This window comes from Actinia tenebrosa, unplaced genomic scaffold (genome assembly GCF_029948245.1).
Source record: "Actinia tenebrosa isolate PJP-AT-01 unplaced genomic scaffold, QUT_ActTen_1.0 PGA_scaffold3__52_contigs__length_22856419, whole genome shotgun sequence".
NCBI lineage: Eukaryota > Metazoa > Cnidaria > Anthozoa > Actiniaria > Actiniidae > Actinia > Actinia tenebrosa.
In genome coordinates this window covers 21,394,589-21,408,919 of record NW_028292580.1, presented here as the reverse complement: position 1 = coordinate 21,408,919, position 14,331 = coordinate 21,394,589, and positions in this window count along the sequence as shown.

The following is a 14,331-nucleotide window of genomic DNA, read 5'->3' as shown; positions in this document are numbered from 1 at the left end:
TGCAGTTTGGCTTTATTTGCCCTAGTGGTATTGCTCCATATTGTAGAGCAATAGAATAACTTAGTAAATATAAATGAGTTCATGAGTAATAATATTGTCTTTCTGTCTAATAAGTGTTTAATTCTATTGATTCTATTTAGTTTAAAAAAACAGTTTGAAACAGTTTTTGTTGTATGTTCGTTGTAACTTAGGCAACTATCGATAATAACTCCCAAGTCTTTAGCGACAGGAACGGCTTCGATCTCTTTTCCTAACAGTGTTGCTTTGAGTGATGGTAAAGTTTTTGTGAGCTGCGGTACACCAATAGTTAGTATTTTTGTCTTATCTGGGTTGATGAGAAGCGAGTTCATGCAGCACCACTTTGCAATTTCTTTCAGATCTTCATTTAGAGCAGGGATAGCTTTGTCGATTTCTTTCGAGGGTAAGGCAAGAAAAAGCTTCGTATCGTCGACATAACTCATTACTTGACAATGCTTTGGGATAGATAGAAGCTCATTGACATATAGAGTAAACAGAACTGGTGAGAGAATTGTCCCTTGAGGTACGCCAAAGATAAGAGAGCGAGCGTCAGATAAAGTATTGTCTATCCTCACCACTTGTTTCCGATGGGACAAGTAGCTCTCAAACCATGCCATAGCAGTGTTAGAAGTTCCCATACTTTGAAGCTTTGACAGGAGAATGTCGTGTCGAATACTATCAAAGGCTTTTGACATGTCTAGTAGTGCAATGATTGACACCTTTTTATCATCCATGTTTTTTAAAATTTCATCTGTAAAGTAGAGGAGGGCAGTTTCAGTGGAATGGTGTTTTCTGTTGCCACTCTGAAGATGGGATATTATTTGGTTTTCTTCTAAGAACTCGGTGAGTTGTGAGTGTGCGGCTCTTTCACAGACTTTAGACATGATTGGTAGTAAAGATATTGGGCGCGTTTTGGATGGATCATCTGAGTCTTCAGATTTTGGACAAGGAATAACTTCGGCTAGTTTCCACGACTGTGGAAAAGTACTTGTATTGAACGAATTGTTGATTAAGGTGGTAATTACTGGAAGCATCGCTGGTAAGCTGTCTTTCAGGACTCTTGTGGATATTCTGTCTATTCCTGGAGCTTTATTTGAGGGCATAGCGGTGATGATATTCAAAACGTCTTCTTCTTTAACTGGTCTGAAGTCAAACTGTGAAGTAAGGTTGATACTGAAGTTTAAAGCAGGTATAGGCAGTGTATCGGGGACACCGAGATTATGTTCTTTTGAGAGAGCTTTCGCTTTGGCAGCTGTAGACTGGCCAACAGTGGTGTAGTACTCGTTGAACTTGTTAGCCTGGATGGCAGGGTCTTCAGTTGAAGCCAAAAGGGGTCTTTCTCTGGGAAGGCAGCGATTTATAACCTTCCAAATTGAGTTTGTATTTCCTTTACTCTTTTGAAGTTCGGAACGTACATGTTGTTTTTCGGCGATACGGATTTCCCGCTTGACTTCCTGTCTAAAGAAGCGGTATGCATTCCAGTGTAGTTTATCCTTTGTCTTGATTGCACTTTTGTGCCATTGATTGCGTGTTTTCATGAGCTGACGTATTTCAGGTGTAATGTAGGGGTTTGGTCTTGATTTTATTTTTGTCACCTTAATAGGTGCATGTTCATTGAGAACCCCAGAGAATAAGCAATTGAATGAATCAATTTGGTCATCAAAATCGTCGAAAATATTAACAACATGAAAAGGAACCTTAGCCAAGTCTTGGACGAATTTATGTGGATTGTAATTTTTGTAGCTTCTTGTCGTGATATATGAAGCCCGTGGTTTTGGTGCCTTCAATGTGAGAGTCAACAATATTAAGTTATGATCGCTAATTGTTGAGGTTTTGACTTCGCAAACATCAATAATGTTCTTGTTAGTTGTCAGGGCTACATCTATTAAAGTTTGTGATGTGTCAGTGATTCTTGTGGGTTCCTTTACAAGTTGAAGTAAATTGAAAGTAGAACAGAAGTTAGTTAAAGCACGGCCATCGGGGCAGTCTCCCAGCATGTTCGTATTTGTATCTCCAATTATTATTGTGTCAAGTCCCAGTAGTTGGGAGTCTATGAAAGTTGTGGTCAAGTCTTCGAGGAAGCTGATCGGTGTACTAGGAGGCCTGTAGACTGTGCATAGCACAAATGATTTAAGTTTCTTGCATTGTAATTTTAGCCAGAGTTGTTGGAAGTTCGTTTCGGATACTGTTGATATATGCTCTATGGTGGAAGCTTTGTAGTTATCTTTGACATAAACGACTAGTCCACCGCCGATTTTATGCGCTCCACGGTCCTGTCTAAACAGCAGATATCCAGGGATGTTGATGTCTGCATTGCACGTAGAGGGGTCCAGCCAGGATTCGGATATCGTAAATATGTCATATTTACTTTCTGTGATTGTTTGGGCGACCAAGTGAAAGTTTTCGCGCGACTTCAGGGAGCGTACATTCAAGTGGGCTATGGTGACATTAGTTTTCTTCCTCCGTCGTTTGGCACATGAAGACTGTGGACCTGGATTCACTTCTATGTCATGTATCAGTTTTAGTACCTGATGAAAGCTTGAAACGGAGTTACTGTAAAAGGGGGTTGATGATTTCGACCTTTTCACCTTCGATATAACACGTGTGTTGATCCGCCATATTGCTTGGCTAGCAGCGTGGAGCTGATTTTCCGGATCCAGAAAGCCAATCACTATTTCATTTTCTCCAATAATATTTGATCCTGGAAGAGTCCCGGTAGTATTATTTAATCTTTGGTTGCTTCTAGCGTTGTATAGAACAACGTAGGGGTAGAAAAAGCTTGAAATCCAGAGAGCAATTAGAAACGTGCCTTTGCCTTTCATGGTCCACATGCAGTTCCCCAAGTGCTTTATGACTGCTCTTTTATGACTGTTCTTTGGTCTACCAGCTCACTTATTTCTTGATTTTTAAATTCGACTTCCCTCCTATGTGCGTCGAGAAGCAGTCGGTTTTGCTTCATGTATTCCTCCTCCCTTTCTTCCAACGTTTCTCGCAGCGCCTCAATGGAGGCGCCTGAGCCTTTAGCCTCCTCCAAGTCCCTTTGTGCTTTATCCCTTTCGCGCAAAGCTTTATCCAACTGGTTCCTCATTTCTACCATTCTTTCGTTACCAAACTTTTTTTCAGCATTGACAATTAGTTGAGTTTGCTTTGCGTATTCTTTCTCCCTTTCTTTCAACGTTTTTTGCAGCTCCTCAGCGCGTTTTTCTAGCGCGACCCTTTCATTTAAGGTCTCCAGCCGCTCTAAAGCGCTTCGGGTGGCCTCTTGAAAGCCCCTTAGTCTTGCCACGTTGACCTTAACTGAGCCATTTTCGTCGAAAAGGAGCTGTGGTTTCGTCCAGCGGTCTTTGTCGGGATACCTCAGGTCTCTAACGCTTACGAGGACTTTGTTTCCGTGTTCTGTGAGTCTTATGCCGTCGGCATCGAGGTGGGAATAGCGCTGCGCTAGCTCTTGCTTTGCCCACTCTACGGTCTCCCGCGCGGTTGCCTCCTCCGGCTGGTCCACGTTTTGAAGTTCCAAGTACTCGGGGATGGGTTCATTAGGCTTCTTAGATATCCACTTATCTCTTAAGGCAGCTTTGAAGCGTTCCCATCTACTACCATACTTGTTTTCTAAGGCTGCGTCGTAAACTAGGGGATCGGTTTCCGCGCCTTTAGTCCATGCGTCGAATTCGTCGTCGTTAATGTCTACTTGACCTTCTTCAGTAAGGGGATCAAAGTCCATTCCTTCTACTTCCATTATATATGATAAGCTCAAAGTTAAATCCCAACGTATTACCTAAGCAGGTTGGCGGACTGAAAGCAGAACGCACCTTTCACCGGGTCACATTCACGCCATCCAGCGCAAAGCCAGGAGAAACCTTGTACGTAGGCGTACCCCGCCTAACGGATAACCTAGTCCTAGTACCCGGTACCTTGGCTTTAAGGTTCGACCTAGCGGTACAGTCAAGCCCCACAGATGAAAGGATTATCGTTAACAACGTGGGTCGCAACTTGGTCTCTAAGATGCGCGTAAAGTTCGCTGGGGAATCCTTGCTGGATTTAAATAGATATGATCTGTATACCACGTACAAAGACTTATGGTTGACAGCCTTTGACCGCGCGCAAAGGATAGAACAAGGAATTGGTAGTGTCATTCTACGTAAGGTCCGCACACCTACGAAAACACAACCTACTGACGGCAGCGGAGAAACTGCAGTGGCAGACGCAAAGCGAATAAAGACCGCCTATGGTAGCAAGTATGTCATACCACTGGACTTTGAAGTGATTACGAATCACGGTGTGTATTACCCAAGACAGTTATCCGAGCTACAGTTTGAAGTAACTTTAGCAGATGCTAATAACATTATTGGTGGGCTAAGCACTGCACTTACCACAACAACCCCATACTCTATTACCAACTTAGAGCTGCAGTACGAGAACGTGTACAGCGAAGAGCTGGCCCGTAGCGCCGGTATGGAATACAGCTCCGGGAAGGCATTCCTTTACGACCACGTAGTGATGTATAAGACATTTAGCTTCTTGGATAAGACGGATGAGGTTATCAACCAAAGCATTAACCTCCCCCGAAGAAGTCTCACGGGGCTGATGCTGGTGTTTGCCAAGCCCTATGAGGCCGGTAAGCGCGACTCCGAAGCCTTTCACAACCCCAACATTACTAACGTCGACGTGAATATCAACGGCGTTCCAAACAAGGTTTACTCCCAGGGAATAAAGCCCGCAGACATCTATAGGGAGGCAAAGCGTAAGTTTGGCGACCAAATTAGCCCTGAGGAATTCTTCAAGGATAAATATGCGCTGTGGATTGATATGCGCACCATTAACGACGAAGACCTACATGGCCAGGGTTTACGTCTAGTGAATACGCAGGATGGCATAACATTGGAAATCAAGCGCACCAAGGACGCCAGTGCGAGCGACGGCGACAAAATAAACTGCTACGTCTTCGTGGTGTCTGACGCGCAACTAAGCGTGGAAATGAATCAGCTAAAGAGCGTTGCTTATTAAAATATTTGTCTAATATACCATGTTGCGCGTATTTGAAAATAACGACACCAAACTGCAATGCATAGTGCAAGGCGACAAGCCTTACTTTAAAGCAAAGGAAGTGGCGGCTGCGTTGAATTACGAGAACACCAAGAAGGCTATTAGAGACCACGTTTCTGAGAAGTACCAGAAAAGATGGGCTGACGTGCAAGGGGTCCCAAACCGTTCCCCTTCTACTATTCACCCACATTCCGTGTTTATCTCCGAGCCTGGGTTGTACGAACTGATATTTAGCTCTAAGCTACCCAAAGCTGTGGAGTTTCGTGGTTGGGTCTTCGAGGAAGTCCTTCCTACGCTAAGGAAAACAGGTAAATATGCAATAGAAAAGCGGTTTGACGGTCCAAACAAGTTGGTATTCAAAATAGAAAATGAGTTTGACCTGCATAAAAAGGTGGTGGACTACATCCGCAGGTTTTACCCCCAAATGCTCGTGACCCCTGGTCTAGGCGAACTGCAGGATTCGGACGGCAAACGTATAAAGTGCTGGCAGAAGGGCTACCAACGCGGTCAACCCGACCTGCTCATCTTGAATGCACACGTGCGATACCGTGGATTCTGCGTAGAGCTGAAGGCCCCTAAAGGCAACGGGGTATTATCTGAGGACCAGCGACTACTCTTACAGAGGTATGAAGAAAACGGTTATAAGGTAATAATTGGCAACGACTACGATGTCATTTGCAGGGAGATCGCGGAGTATGCACAAGGAATTCGCCTGCCATGTAGGTGGTGCTGCAAGCGCTTTAAAAGCGCGCAAACTCTGGCAACGCATTTGAGAATATTCCATAGGTATAATGGACAAGGATAAATTCGCCGAGTTAAAGTTCATACAAACGCACTGGCGCGATTTGGTGGTGGGGGAGATTTACGAGATAAAGAATTACGTAGTCTTCGAAGACATTGACCGCCTGCGCTTGGTCTTAAAGGATAAAAAAAGAACATACACCCTTTGGGCGCCCGATAGGATAAGGTACGCCATCGAAGGGCAGGACGTTACCCATGTTATGAGTCATGGTAAAAAGGATGGCAGGTGGGTATTTGACGTAGTCAAGTATGAGCCTGAGAGTCCTCTGCATAGCTAAGCTTCGTTCCTCAGCTTACTAGCGCGTCTGCTAAAGTCCGCTGCGCCTTCGGGTCGGCAGGGCACCAATGACCAACGAAGGATCCTTCGGGGAATACCTTGCCGCAATGAAGGCAGGTGTATTTTTTACGCGGTTTGGGTATCGGCGGCTTACGAGGGATTATGCAGTCTGCAGGTAGTTCGCACGTAATACAGTCCATATATTGAAAGGGCGATTAGGGATCCCCCAAGAAATGCGGCTGCGTAGGCTAGCATATACCTTTAAAAGGGGTCCTTATTTTTATTGTTGTTTTGTTAAATGTTGATGATACTTAACAAACAACAAGAAAAATAAGATCAGGATTTGAGACTCTTTGCACAAACCCTGCTTTACTATTAAAGGCCCCAAGAAATGCTATTGCGTATCATATATTTCAAAAGTGTCTCAGAATGTTGACAATAAGGTTAAATCTTTGTTAAGACACCCCGGAAACTATTTCAAAAGTGTCTCAGAATGTTGACAATAAGGTTAAATCTTTGTTAAGACACCCCGGAAACTATTTCAAAGAGTGTCTCAGAATGTTGACGTTTAGGTTAAATCTTTGTTAAGACAGTTGAAGATATGTTCCTCTTCTCTAACACAACCACAACGATCGCACTCCTGCCTCCAATACTCCCTTTTAGTCCACGGAACGCCTTCGGCGCGTTCAAAAGAGGGGAAAGTACGGACTATCTTCTTATGGTAATCTATGCGATTCCTTAAGTAATCCTCTTTATGCGGGCAGCGACACATCAAATCCGCACATTGGTACCAATCCACGCCTTCCAAGTCGTAAGCGCGGGAGAGAAACCTATAATTCACTTCATGCGTTCTCCGGTGCGTCTTTAAACGTTGACGACTACTAAGTATCTTATTACAGAAACTACACTGTCTGGTTCGATTACAGACGCCCCTTTTCAGATGCTGCTGCATTTCGAAGGGGTTGTGGAATTCCTTATTACAGTCCTTACAAAGCCCACAAATGCGTTTATCCTGATGTTGTTGCATCTTTTGAACGGTGGTGAATTCCTTACCGCAATCCTTACAAGCGCGGCTAAGGGGTTTCTTTGTACAAACGCCGCGACGAACGTGGTATTGAAGTCTTTGTTTGGTGCTGAACACCTTCTTACACAACAAGCAGTCCATATATACTTAACAATATCTTAGCCTCCATTTAACATCCTTAACAAAGATTTAACCTAAACGTCAACATTCTGAGACACTCTTTGAAATAGTTTCCAGGCATCCTTAACAAAGATTTAACCTAAACGTCAACATTCTACAGGGGATACCGAATGAAGTCCTTAACGGACTCCTTAGCCCAGCCCGCCATAGTTATCAGCGCACCAAACCTCTCCGCGCGCTTCAGACCGCACATTTCATCGTACAACTCCTGCACGCGCTCTTTTAACCGGTCTATCTCCTCCCTTTGCATTTCTATGGTGTCTCTTTTATCTTTTGCGTCGGCGACAATTCTTTGCACTGCTTCCACTGGCTCCATATATATCAGGGAACAAGTTCCCTTCGAGAGAAGGGATATAAATGAACCCAGATCACATGCCTTGTAACGCTCTGATAGTAGGACCCACCGGCTGCGGAAAGACCCAGTTCGTGGTAGAGCAGCTATTAGGACCCTTTAGATACCGTTTCGACTACATCGTGCTGCTTTGCCCCACCTACGTGAATAACCGCACCTGGACGGGCATAGGAGTGAAAGACGACGACTTCTTCGTAGATATCTTAGACCCTAACGAGTTATCCAGCCATCTTAAGTTCTGGCACAAGCAATTCCCTAAAGATACACAGACACTCCTCACATTGGATGACATCGCCTGCGGGGACGACGTAAAAAAGCGCACCTCCGAATTAGTGAAGCTTGCCTTTAGCGGCAGACACGACAATATTAGCGTTTGGTTGCTTTCCCAGCAGCTTACCAGTGTCTCCAAGCCTTTTAGGGAAAACATAGGTTCACTTGTCGTATTTTATACTCCGAGCAAGTCTGATCTGGAAACCATCTTAAGCGACTATGGCGGCGAGATAAGCAAGGAACAGTTGCATGAATACATGCGGCATTTAAAAACGCACCAACATTCCAAAATGATCTTCTCTTTGAGGTTTCCGTATTCCATTAACATATATGGAGATTGAGCAGCTCTTAAATGAAGTCCCCACACAGTTAGATGAAAGTAACCTTAAGGAACAACTTAACATCCTGGTGTCTTCTGGGAAGTGCAAAGAAATGATAGGCAAGGAACTTACCCATGAGCAAGTTAATAAGTTGTCAGAAGAGGAGGTTAAGAAGTTCCATAAGAGGTACGAGGCTGCCCTTGCAAGTAAGACCACGGACGCCGTAGCAGACTCCGCTATCCGACTTGTGACTAAATTGCTTGGACTTGCGCTGCCCATAGACGACGTGGAGCAACTGCGGAAGGACATAAGCGAGGACTATGTCATCGCCCAAGAACTTAAGATAACCTGCGGGTGGTTGTCTTTGAAGTGCGGTAAGTTAATGGCAGTTGCCTCTGCGGCACTTCACGTAGCTCAGCATGTCGACTTGAAGGAACTTACGACGTCTTGGAAGGACTTCAAGAAGGACAGAGAAGTCGAAAAGGTCTTCCAGGCAGCACTTGCTGAGGTACCTGATCAAGTCGCCTCAAGTACTTAGTCAAGTCGTCCTCAGGAATTACCCAGGTCGCCTCAAGTACTTAGTCAAGTCCTATTAAGTTACTTATCAAGTCCTATTAAGTTACTTATCAAGTCCTTCAAGTCCTTAGATATAAATGAGTGAAGCTGAATCAAAGGTGGAGGAACCCGAGCAAAAGATTACCAAGGCTAAATCTCCAGGCAGAGTGGCGGCGGGGAAGAAGCTCGCGGAGATGAATAAGAAGAACAAAGCAAAGAAAGAGGAAAAGGTGGAGGAAAGAGAAGAGGAATCCTTTATCAATCCGGGATACGTCATTGGCGCGTTAGGAGTTGCTATAGCAGCAGGCAGCCTCTACTTACAATGGCGGGCTACGAAGCCAAAAGTAGAACCCGTGCATGTACCGCCAACATATCACGCACCCGTGCAGGAGCCCCCTAAGAGTAGGATCCCCGTAATGGAGTGATAACCTTCTCGCTTTGTAATATAATGTCAACCGCGTTATTGAAAACTGTCGAAGAAGCAGCTATCATTACTTCCATCGTTGCGGGTATTGGTTGGGTAGGTAAGAAAGTGCTCAAAGAAGACTTTACTGAAGACCCAAGCTAGAGCTTCGCTAATTTTGCTAAGATGACCGCTGCCGTGGGCGGGGCTATCATGGTAAAGGATTACCTACGGAAGGAAAAGTACCTGCCTAATGTATAAATGGCTAGCGTGGTCGTAGGCGGAGTCATTGCAGCTTTAGCATTCACTGGAGCTAATTATGGTGGTCAGTATTTGGATAGATTAGTTAGAGGCGACAAAAGCGGAGAATTAGCCGCTGAGAGGAAAAGGCATGATTTAGCGCTGGAGAAATATCAAAGGGACGTGGCGGCTTGGAATGAAAAAAGACAAGCTTACAGGGATTGGTTGGACAAGAACTACCAAGACAAAATGCAGGCGGATAAGAACTTCGAAAACACAGACTACGCCTTTAAGCTCTATGCACAGGCGCACCCCGCGGCATCGACGGGGTTAAAAAGGCCTCAGTTCAGGAATTACTACCAGCCTTCTAAGAAACAAAAAGACAATGAGCTGGTATTTGTAGGAGTCGCAGGGCTGGCGGGAGGCGTAGCTTTGGCGTATTTTGCTTGACGCGAAGCATGAGCGTCTAATATATAATGATCGTCTTTTTGGAAAGCGACAAAAATAACTTTACCACTTATTTGAATCCCCCCATCAAAGCACATAAGGTTCGGCTGGTTAGTTGCTCTTTGTACAATTCTTGGTATAATTTAGTCAATGGTATGGTCACCGTGCATAAGGGATCTAACAATTATCAAGGCGTAATGCTACCCGATGGACATTACACACCAATCACCCTTGCTAAGGAGCTCGCCAAGCGCGGTTATACTCTCACCACAGGGCTGCCGCACGAAATGACCTTCAAACGTAATCTTCCTAACGATTTCTCGGTAACCCTAGGAAAAGCTGATGCATTAGGATCTTTACTAGGTGTCTCAGGCAAGGAAATTACCAACACGGCCATACCCGTGAAATGGAAAGTCGCATCCTCTTACGAAGTCTATTGCGATTTGGTCCATAGTTACAACAATGGAGAAAAGTCTTCTCTTATGTCCAAGTTTCCGCCCAAAGGTAATCCATTTGACCTGGTAGAATACACCCCCTTTTCTTTAAGCTATGACTTGTCTAATTTGGTAGAAAGCATAAACATCACCATTAAAGTGGACGGAGAGACGGTGGATTTCAACGGACGCAAGATCAATCTTGTTTTGGAATTCATATAATGGGCCGCGTAGAGGACAAACTCAAAAGGATTTACTATGGGCCTGAAGGCTATTGGAGAGGAGCGTCAGCTATCAAGAAACTCGCGACCGCGGCCAGGGTATCAGAAGAAACGGCTAAGAACTGGCTAAGAAAACAAACCCTCTGGCAGGTCTATCTTCCCGTGCCTAAGTACATTCCCAGGCCCAGCTTTACCGTAAATGCCCCCAATGAAGTCCATCAGGCAGATTTGCTTTTCTTACCGCACGACAAGGCGAGAAGAAAGACCTATAGGTACGCTTTGACCGTAGTTGATATCGCAAGCAGATACAAGGACGCCGAACCCATAACCAGCAAGGATTCTGGGGAAGTCGCAGAAGCCCTAGGTAGGATTTATAAGCGCGTCTTGAAATGGCCTAAGCTGCTGCAGGTGGATGCGGGAACAGAGTTCATGGGCGTGGTTACCAAGACCCTGAAAGACCACGACACTAAGATTAGGAGAGCCGAAGCAGAGTACCACAAGGGTCAGAGCATCGTCGAAAGATTCAATAAGACCCTGGCTGAGCGTCTCTTTGGGTACCAGTATTGGAAAGAGCTGGAAGATCCCTCCAAACGCAACAGGGAATGGACTCAGAGGCTCCCCCAGGTCGTCGCGGCTTTAAACAACGAGGCGGCCAGGGCTACGGGAATGAAACCCAGGGATGCCATAAAAAAGAAACACGTGGAACACAAGTCCTACGTCAGAAGTTCGAGGGCGGTCGGACTGAAGGAAAAAAAGCTCCCCCGCGACATAGTGGTCAGATACCTCTATCAGCCGGGGGAACTCGAAGGCGGCAGTAAGAGAGCCACGGATCCTAACTGGTCCCTGGAAACGTATGAGATTTCGAAGTCCGTCACCAAGGAAGGGCAGCCCGTGTTGTATTACCTAGATGGCCCAAGTCGTGGATTTGTCAAGGAAGAGCTGCTCATAGTCCCCAAAGACTCAGAGTAGTGCTGCTCCACGCGCCCGATTACACTCTAGGCATGTCAGTCTTACGTTACCTCTGCAATGCCCGCGTTTGTTGTTGATACGATCCACGGAGAACTGTTGATCATCATTCGGATCAAACCTCCATAGTAGAGGTATGTTACATTTGGCACACCTTGCCCCTTTCTTATAGACGTCGTCCACGCATAGGTCGAACGTCATATTTTTTTCTTCGTCGTGCCGCTTGTAGCGAAGGAGTTTCTTAGCAATGTTCTCCTTTGCTATGTCTTCTGGCGTCTTATCGTAACGCAGTTGCGGCCCCCAGGCTCTTTTTAACTGTTTGGCATACTCCACGCGGCTTACGGCGGTGTAGATAAGGTTGCTCCAACACAGCCGCTGGTCTATGATCCATAAGGTTTCTTTTATGGTAAGCCCTTGCGCGCTGTGGACTGTCATGCAATAGCCTAAGCGCCAATCTGGATGGGAGGTAATTCTTTCCACCTTTTCTATGGGCACCCAGGCTTTGTCGTGCGTTACTGCGTTCTGCAGTTGGATGTCGGTACCAGGTACCCAGACGTCGCGGCGCTGCATGCGGGTGTCGTGGGGTTTGTAACAAACGGGCACGGGATGTGTAGGGAAGCGCTCTTGGTGTATTTTGAAGAGGTCTTTCTGTATGCGAGATTGTGCCGCGCGCTTACTACTTAGCACCAGATCTTTAGGATGCCAGGCGTATAGAAAGTCCTCGTAGGACTTCGCTCGTACGCGTTTGCGCAGTGTTTTGCATTGCTCGGCGTCACTGAGGCCCCTCAATTCCGCTTTCAGGTTTCTTATTTGATCCTTGCTGCGGTAGTCGGTGTTAATTTCCTCCGCATGGTCTACGAAATCTTTCAGCCATTCGTGGGGCATCTCTCCGGCTATTGGAGGAGGCTGGCAGGGATCTCCGGCAAATATTACTTGACATTTCCCACGGAGAAAGTCTACGAACTCCTGCAGGATTTCTAAAGGAACGGTGCAAATCTCATCCCAAAGTATTACCGGTGGTATGTCGTGGATAGCTTCCGGTACCCACTTTTGGCCATTCCAACGAAAGAAGCTGTGGTACGTTTGAGCGTCGTGGCCCATTTCGCAGAGTTCTCTTTCCAAACGGTGCGTTGGCGTTAGCACCTTTATCTTAGGAAAGAGTTCTAACACGCGCGTCGTCTTACCGCTGCCTCCCGTACCGTACAGATAGGAAAAGCGTTGGTAGGAAATAGGATCGGCAACTGAAGGTAGAGGCTCCTCGGTGGGCACAACGGCGCCCCTCGTATGCTCGCCGTGGTATTCCACGCGCGCCCTCCAGGCTTTTATTTCTTCATCTTTGACGCGCCATTGGCCACTTTCTGCGAGTTCATCGGCAGTGTAGAATTCCTTCATCTTTTCCAACACGTGCGGTTTCACGTATAGGGAATCCGTGGCTACGCGTGGAATGTCTTCTTTGTCAAACCGCAGGAGCATCGCGAGGAGGTTAATATGCGCGTAGGCTAACATGCTGGCACGCAGATGGTAATACTGCGGTCGATGGTCCTGGTAATAACACAGCGCATTCCATTCGTGCAGTTTATCGTCGACAAGGTAGTCCCATTTCTCTACAGACACCATCGTTCCTTTGTCATGCGCGCGCTTGATGAGGAAGCTTAACTCGCCGGCGTCCGTTATTAGGCGCCGCTGCATATGTTTTTCACCTTCCTTAGCGCCCTGCGTGAATTTACCTATGACCACACGCGCTGTGGGGTTATGCTCCGGTAGCCATTGCGTGAAGGCGCTGTGACAAAGTATGGCTTCATGCGCTGTGTATTTTAAAAGTTTGCGCTCTTCAAAGAACTTCAATAGGGGCACCGGTATCCATTCTTTCTCCTGCAGGTGCTTCCCATACCACGCATAGATTATGGGGTGCAGACCCGCTGCTAATTTCCAGGTGGTCAACCGTACAAACCCCGTTGCCGGGGCGTCGTAATGACCATCCAACGCAACACGAAAGAACTGCGAATCTGGATGTCCGTAACGGTCGTAATATTCCTTACAATCTCCCAGGCCTTTGAAGCTTGCGGGGTAACAATGTTTCATATCCAGCGACACGTATTCGTCTTCGTCGTACTCCATGTTCCACAGACCACCGTGGCCGTGTTCTACACAAGCTTTAGCTATATTTTTGAACTCCTCCGGTGTGGATTTCCACCCGTTTCTTTTCTTTGCGGCTAAGAAGTCCAAACTGCGACTGCTAAGCACTTCGTCAGAGAAGTCTTCTCCCAGACTCTCACAAGCGCTTTGAATGCGCAGCTGTTCCACTTCAGGACGATACAAAGTACCATCTTGGGTCATAAATTGACTTCCCTCCGCGTTCATTAACCAAATGGAATTCTCGTGCATTAGTTCTGCAAGCGGTGACTCTTTGTAAACGCGCGTTTCTTTCTTTTTGGGGAACCGCAGCTCTCGCCACGCATGCCCGTTGTGCTGGTAAATCACTATAGGCGCACCACGGCCCCCATACTTGTGCGTCCCGGAGTAGATGAAGCCGTCGGTGATGTCTTTCACGTGTATGCGCCTTTCTAAAGCAACCTCTAACTTCTTGATGTTTTCAATGGTGGCTCCTGCCCTACGAGTAGCATGCTCCCATTTCCTGATGGCTTCTCTTCTCTTCAACGTAAGCTTACCTCCCCTAGAGGAATCCTCAAAGAACTCTCTAACTAACTTACCCACGCAGTTACCCGGATGCCGCATTGGTTTGAGCTTCTTAACGTCCGGGTTCTTAATTTCATACGCAC